Source organism: Papaver somniferum, chromosome 9 (assembly GCF_003573695.1).
Source record: "Papaver somniferum cultivar HN1 chromosome 9, ASM357369v1, whole genome shotgun sequence".
Taxonomy (NCBI): Eukaryota; Viridiplantae; Streptophyta; class Magnoliopsida; order Ranunculales; family Papaveraceae; genus Papaver; species Papaver somniferum.
This window is the reverse complement of record NC_039366.1, coordinates 189,425,597-189,434,027: the sequence shown is the minus strand read 5'-3', so window position 1 is coordinate 189,434,027 and position 8,431 is coordinate 189,425,597.

Below are 8,431 nucleotides of genomic sequence, written 5' to 3'. Positions count from 1 at the left end.
ATCTCAAGGTCAAGTACTGAAGCTGAATAAAGATCATTGGCTTCCACTACAGCTGAAGTTATTTGGTTGTGCAATCTTCTTAGAGACTTACACATTTTTCTGCCATATTCACCTAATATAGCTTGTGACAATAAAAGCTCTATATCTTTAGCTTCAAATCCCATCTTTCACAGCAGGATGACTTTAGATTTCCATTTTGTCAGAGAATTGGTTCAATCTAAGTCTCTACATGTCATATATCTTTCAACACTGGAGCAAGCAGCTGACATCCTTACTAAAGGGCTTGCAGCACCACATTTTGAGTTTCTGAGAGCCAAATTGAAGGTCTTAACACCCCTTCATTTTGCAATGGATGGATGGAAATTTTGAGGAATATAATGACAATGGATGGAAATGTTGCTAATAATAAACCATTAGGCGGTAAGACTTCGGTGTTAGGTGAAGATTTAAGAAAAATTCTACCAGTTGTTTCTAGAGGAGCAAGAGAACAGGTGATCGATGCATCGATAAGCAGATGTCCGCTGTGGGGAAAGTGTAAGATTTTTGAATTGACTCATAATATGTAATTGTTCAATGGGGATGAACGTGCAGCTGAGCAAAGGTTGAGCCCGGCCGTAGGCCGGGTGATAGCTAGTAACTGTTTATGTAATCAACAAGTATGTTTAACTCCAGTAAGAGACTCCTTACAAGTCTTCATGGATCATTCAATTCCTTATACGAAATCTCACTCAATTGAACGTGAAAATCATCCATCGTAATGATGTGATTGAGCCCTAACATGCTAAAACTAATTTCAAATGACCAAAGCAGCAGAAAGAATGGGAATTATATAGTTGGGACTTGGAAGCTTTGAAACTGAAAGAAAAATCATGTACAGACACGGAACTAAGAGAAAATAAATAATACGGCAATAGAACGACAGAGTAAATGTTTAAAACATGTTAAAACAGTGGTTCTAAATCTCAAAGTTTAAACGAGGAAGAACACATTATCAAAATACTTCTCTTTTCAGAATATAATAAGGGATTTGTTCTGTAATTTCATTTAGATTGAACGTCTCACTTCAAACAGCTCAAGGATATCAGCATCAGCAAGTACTATTAACAGTAGAGAAGATTACTGGCAAGCAGCAATAGAGTAATTGATCAAAAAGGCTGGGAGCTGAAAAACATTAAAGTAGGGATGGCCATTTGCCCCACCCAAACCCATCCCCGTGGGTACCCGTCTCTATTGGGTCGGGTTTTACCCGTACAAACGGGGTTGGGATTGGGTATGGATAATACCCGAAATTAGTGAAGCGGGGATGGGGCAGGGATGGGATTCTAGGTCCCCGCCCCGTACCTTCTCATTTTAGGGTTTTATATTTTTAGTTTTAGGTATTTTAATCCTATGGTTCATATTAACGGAAATAAAATATAAAAGAAAATGTAAAAGTTAGCCAAAATGATTTGTCTTTCACTTCGGAGATGCATGGTTTTAACGATGACGTAGATCCTTTGTAAGTTTGATATGTTTGTCTCTAGTACTGCTCCTACTAGTACTGTTAAGACAGAATTAACCAATTACTTAGAAGAAGATCTTTTACCTAGGATTGATAATATTGACATACTAGCATGGTGGAAGACAAATGGGATTAAATATCCAGTCTTGCGGTGTATGGCTAGAAATATTTTAGCGATTCCAGTTTCGACGGTAGCTTCTGAATCAGCTTTTAGTACCGGAGGTAGATTTGTGAGTGTCCAACGTAATAGACTTCATCCAAAAACGTTGGAAGCTTTGATGTGCGCTCAAGACTGGCTATTGAATATGCTGAATGGTAATGAAATTCTCTTTTTATTGAAATGTTTTTTTTTACATTTAATACATCATTATGGTGATACACTTTCTTATTTTGGCTGGGTGGATAAAAATTCGATGGTGAAACATTTTGGGAAGAAACTGAAGCAGACGATGAGGTGATCAACATGGAGGAAGATACTTGATAAGAAATAATTAAGAACTAAAATGAGTGATGCTCGTTTATAGACCAATTTTTTTTTTCTTTACTTGTTTTACGATGAATTTATGAGTTTGAGATTTTAGAACTCATTTTCTTAGACTATTATTATTATTGGTTGAACTTAAGTATTGATTATTAAATTAACTCATCATATTTGATTTTAATGTTATGGATAACCCATGAAAAACCCGCCCAGAACGGGTATTTTCCATACCCGTCCCGTCCCAGATCAAACGGGTAATGGAGAGGGTGTGGTCTTTTTTTTTTTGAACGGGTAGTGACTGGGATACAAGATCCCCACCCCATACCCGCCCCATGACCATCCCTACATTAAAGTTACAAAACGAGAATTAAAACGTCATTGCTGGGCACGTTTAAAGTATATTCCTCTTGCGTGCACCCTTTCTTGATTTGTGTAAAAGTTTTCTACGAATATGCTTAAGAGGAGAATCAATAAAACTCGAACAACGTTGTTGATAGAAATTGGGTAAAGAATCCGGCAATATGAAAAAGTCCTATCACTTGACAGAACCAAAAAACCAGTTTACCAACTTTCTAAGAATAACCCACATCATTTCCTGTATAGAGAATTCGATTTTTTTTCCCCGGGGGTTAGTAGGTTTTTCTTGTCAAGTTCTGCATTGCAGTCCCTGATAAATATTTTTTGTTACATATTTACATGCAATGACTTGATTATAATTAGACAACATTTCAACCTTCTTTGGAGTTGAATTTCATCATGTCGCTTTAATAACATTTCTATATAATGTTGATGCTTTCATTGATTTTTTTTATTACTAAGGTTTCCCCGAGGCTCTTGCTATGGATGGACATAAACTTGGTAATTTTACATTGACAGTTGAAATTGCTATGCCAGTTCGATTTGATGTTGAACCAACTCCTCATATTTGAGTGCTTTGGATTCTCGACTTCATTTTGTTCTGTTTCCTCTTGTTGGATGATTATGGTTCATCCACAGCTTGGGATACACGGACACTAACTGAAAGGTTTCTGAAAAAAGGACAGAGAAATAGAGAAGGAAAGAAACGTCATAAAATGAGAAGAAAATGTGATCACTGAGAATCGATCCCAAATCACATAAAGTCGATCAAAGCCGTTCAATTTTTTCCCAAGTTTTGAGAAAACAGCAGCCGATGATGACCAGTATGAGAGCCGTTGGATGAGAAAAAATTTATTACAAGATATGCTTAGATAATGTTTTTAGTCCTGCATTGAACAAATGAGAATGTGCAACGTAATATATAAAAGAGTAGTTAGACCGCTGCTATCGGTGCCGATGATAAAAAAAAACCCAATTGCGTTGATTATCTGAAGCACCACCAGTCGATCCCCTTTTTCCAGTATTTCATCAATTGCTTAAACCCTAAACCTGTTAAAAAAATTGGAAATCCTTTTTATATCTCACGTTTCTGCTGGTTGGAATCGTTCTGGGCTTGTTTCAGGTACTCTTAAAAATACCGCATTTTATATTCTTAAACCCTAAACCTGTTAAAAAGTTTGGAAATCCTCTTCATATCTCAAGATTCTTTCTTCAAATGAATTTTTGAAAATATGTTCTGTCTACTTCTGAATTTTCATGGATAGGTTGTCGGTTTAATTTTGTTAAACCCCTTTGCATATTCAATGTGGTCTGAACTATAAGCGTAATTCTCTTGTTTTCATCATTGGAATATAAAGAAAACTCGTCATCTTTGAATGCTTTGGATTCTTGACTTCATTCATTTTGTTTCCTCTGGTTTCAACTGAATGCTTTGAATTCTTTGTTGATTTGCTACTTTGCTCGGAGTGCATTCATTACCTTTTTTGGCATAAATCTTTCTTCTGTTGGAGAAATGATCATCAAATCAAAAGAACGAATCACCTGTTCCATTGGTATGTAGTCAAATGATGAGATCACCTTTTCCTATTCTTCTTCTGAAAAATGGCTCAAAAGCTTCTAATTTTACATGACTTTCAGTTGATATTTTTCACCTTTTTCGCTAGACTTGGAGGTTCGGGATTTTCGCTAGACTTGGAGTTGATATTAAAGAGAAATTCTGTCAAGTTTTGCTGCACACTCACAACTTTCAGTTGTGACACTCTCTACCCTTTTAAGCTCAAAGTAACGATTATAAGTAATATATGCTCTGAGGTGTTCTTGTTAAACGAGAATAATCTTTTATGTGGTTTTACTCAATACTTAGCATTGATAAAAAACAATATACTTAAGATTTCAAGGACGATATCGTCTATATGGGATATGTTACCAAAGTAACCAGAACTATTTTCCTACAGTGCGTTTTTTTCCTAAAATTTTCTCTAATTTCTGGTGTATCTGTTCAAGTGACCAATTTATTGGAGTTTCTGTAACATAGTCGTTAATAACGTATTCCTTCCTTTCCCTTTGGTCTTGCCGAAAGGAAAATTGTGCATATATATTCTCATTGTTTGTATTTTATTTCAATATAACTGTTGCTTGACATGGATTCTGTATTTTTGTATATCGTAAACAACAGAGAATGGGAGACCTATTTTGTTGTGTGCAAGGGGACCAATTAAAAGTTGCTATCAAGGAAAGATTCTGAAAGTTTAAAGACGTTCTTGACCCAAAATGCTATTGCTTACTATGGTTTTTTGGTAGCCAGATAGCTTGTCATCTCACCCTTAGGGTTTAGCAGTCGGATGATAAATGTGAGTCTAAGACAAAGGTATGGCAATATCTTGAGTGCATCTGGACATTTGATGAGTTGCAGTATTCTGTTTTTTCATGTTTATGAGCAGAAATTGTTAACATTCACTTCCAACCAAAAATCTTTATTGGTGCAAAGAAGATCTGGAAAAACAATTTTTTGTGAGGATATTTCTTGACAGTTTTATTGAATTTCGAAATTGACAATCAACCCCCATAATGGGTTCATAGAAGCAGTGACATGAATTTTCTTAATGTAATTTTTTTCTTGCATTATAACGTATTTGTGAATGTCGTTGCATCTAGACAACATCGAGTTTTAGATGAGAAGACAAGGAATGCATTATATAAAAAGAGCAGTACAAGGGGCCAAATCGAAGCCTATGTTTTTGATGGTATAAACCCACAAGCTCTAAACTGATATGTGAAATTAACATCTTACCAAATTTGAAGTTTTATCTTAAAGGGAATTGGTTAGTCCATTTTTTGAGTAATCATAGCTATTGTCCCAAAGCTCCTTTTAGATGATGTTTTCGAGCAAAAGAATGATATTGCTAAAATTGTTGAAGAAGAACTTGAAAAGGTTAAATTCATTCTTTTTGAGAGACTGCATTTTCATTTCTTGATACGGTAAAAACTTCTATTATAAAATAATAGTCTTGGGACCACCCTAATCCTATTATTTTAAAGAGATATTACATATATAATCGATAATTTAATAATTTTTTATTTTATAGATACACTAATAATATACTAATTTGAAGAATAATTCCTAATTTTTTGACTTGAATAATTGTGGTTTGATACAAAATATTTAGGATGTGCAGCCATTGACTAATTTGAAAGAATTTTCTAGATAATGAACTATTGGAAATTGTAGAAATATTAATAATATACTAATATACTACATACAGGAATGAATTACAACTTGATTTGAACTTCAAAGAAAAACATACCAATATTAAATCATATTTTGATATTATAAAAATTATTTTTTATTTTCCTAATAAATTTTGTATTTTATATAATATTTTGGACCTATTAATACTTAAGGGGAACTTTTTAAATGTTTGATATTATAATATTATCGAATTTATTATTTTAGCACTAAGGTCCCGAGTCGGGACTAGTAAAATTTATTATTTTAGCGAGACTATTATATTAGAGGAGACATCTCCTCACACTTTTATTATCACACTATCTCACATGTTGGATGTCATTTTTGCGAATAAAAATCAAACTGTAACGGATTTGAAGCTAATATTTTGTAGATATGTTACTATTACAAAGCTCTACGTTCTTACCAAAACTGAGTTACTCCGAGAAGTATAACACCACCATTTACTACTTTGAAAATGAGTAGTTGAAAAATCAACGGATTTCTGGACGTCGAAATTAAGACCAGAAGACTGTGAGGTTTTATATTTCTGAATTCGCTAATTTTTGGTAGGCATGTAGAACTTGGTAAGAGAAACATATCCTCAAAATATTAGCTTCAAATTCTTTACGGTTTGGTTTTTATTTACAAAAATAACGTCCAACGTGTGAGATAGTGTGATAATATAAATGTGAAGGGATCCTTCCTCATTAATTACCGAGTATTATATTAAAAAAAATTACTGTAGGTTGTAACTAACTGATTATTCTTTCGGCTTGGGCCTGGTTTTGCCACTGTTTGTTTCATTTTTTTTCTCTCAATGAACATTTGTCCTTTCCGCTTCAAGAAAAACAAAACTTTTGGGGCACGATCACAGTCACATATTTAGATCACGAGGCAGATTTTAGATCTAGGACAAATTTGGATAAGGAGACTTTGGGTCACTATGTAGATTACTCGTCATGAGGTGTAATTTGAGCGATGGGGAAACTCCCGACACAATGAGGATTTTAGATTACATGGTAGATTTCTGGCCAAGGTTCAAAATTTCAAACTTTGGTTTTTAAACTGCAACAAGATAAATTATGGATCGGAAAATTGAATTACAGGGAAGAATTTGAGTGTTTGTGTAAATTTTGGGAGATAAATTTTATATTACATTATCGTGACGTGATAGGTTTTCTAATACTCAATTACTCTTAGCGTGGTCAGAGAAGCAGAGAGCCAGACCATGTTCCGGCAATCAGGCTTGATTTTGGGCCATCTACTCCACTAAAAACAACAGTAAAAACCTTATTCTTAGTCTCTCCTTGAACCAGAGTCATCATCATCAATCTAGTCTTAACCACATCAAGTGGCATCGTAATAGAAGCTGAAATCCCCCTACCAATGCCCCACAACACACTTTGTAAAGGTTACAAACTCTCTTGCCCAGTTTTACTTAGCACAACAGATTTCAAATTGAAGAATAGCTTAAAACACATCCAAAATTTTTCTAAATTCTAAATTATGGTGATGAAAATAAAGTTATATCATAGTCTACAACTAGATGAAATTGGTTTCCTCCTGCATGTTTTTACAAAAATACAATTATATTACATCATACAACTAGATGAAATTGGTTTCATCTGAGTATTCTGACGAAAATTAAGGTATATCAATATGTAAGCTATATGAAGTTGGTTTCATCATGCATATTTTGACAAAAATACAGTTATATTGAAGTCTAAAAATAGATGAATCTGGTTTTTAGCTGAGTATTCTGACGAAAATTAAGGTATATCAGTGTACAAACTATATGAAACTAGTTTCATTCTGCATATTTTGACTAAAATACGGTAATATTACAGTCCACAACTAGATGAAATTAGTTTCACCCTGAGTATTCTGACAAAAAAAATAAGGTATATCAATGTGTAAACTAGATGACACTGATTTCATCCTTCCCACCAAATACAAAACAGTATGAAACCAATTTTCCTCCTTGTATAACATGGATAAAGTCAGTTTCAGCTCAATCCAAAACAGGATGAAAACCAACATGGATGAAAATAATTCGAGCTCTATCATAAACATGATGAAACTGGTTTTCATCCTAGTATAATATGGTTGAAATCATTCAAAATAGGCTATATCAGTACACATATCTTTGTAAAATCAACATACAACCAAAAATTTGAATTCACATGACCACATTCAAACAGGATTCTATATTAATGGTAATCAAACAACATTTTTAACTTAAGTTTCATTTCTATTTCAACATTTCAATCAAAAAACATGTTTTTCCTAAAATTAAAATAAAAAACATGAATTAGGATTAAGAAACTTACGGGTATTTGTCTTGAATTGATAGATGATAACAACATAATACTATTCTTTTCAATAATTTAGGGAGTTTGAAGAACATAAATCACAATCGGTAATAGAGGTGGTTGTGTCGATGGTGAACGCTTTGTAATCCAGTTATCTGTATTGCTGATGGGTACGGTGATGAATCTGATAGATTTTGGTGTTAGTGTTTTGTGGTCGTGACAATGATGGTCTTGTTTGTCGATGATGATATTAATGTAGAGATCTTGGAAAGAGCTTGGTTCTGGTTTTGATGGGGGGAGAAGATAACGAGGAAGAGAGATTTGTGATAGGAAATGGGAGAAGATAATGAAGAAGAGGGGTTTTATGGTCTGTATTTGATTTTTTATTTTAATTTTCCATTTGACCCATACCTTATGTTACCCATCCATTTGAACCACACATAACACCTTTTTGGCCAAATAGCCAAATTTTTTGCAATTATAATGAGAAGGTCCATTTACATGCCTTGCAATCTACCTATATCAGTGCGTGTATTCTATTTAAAGCATTT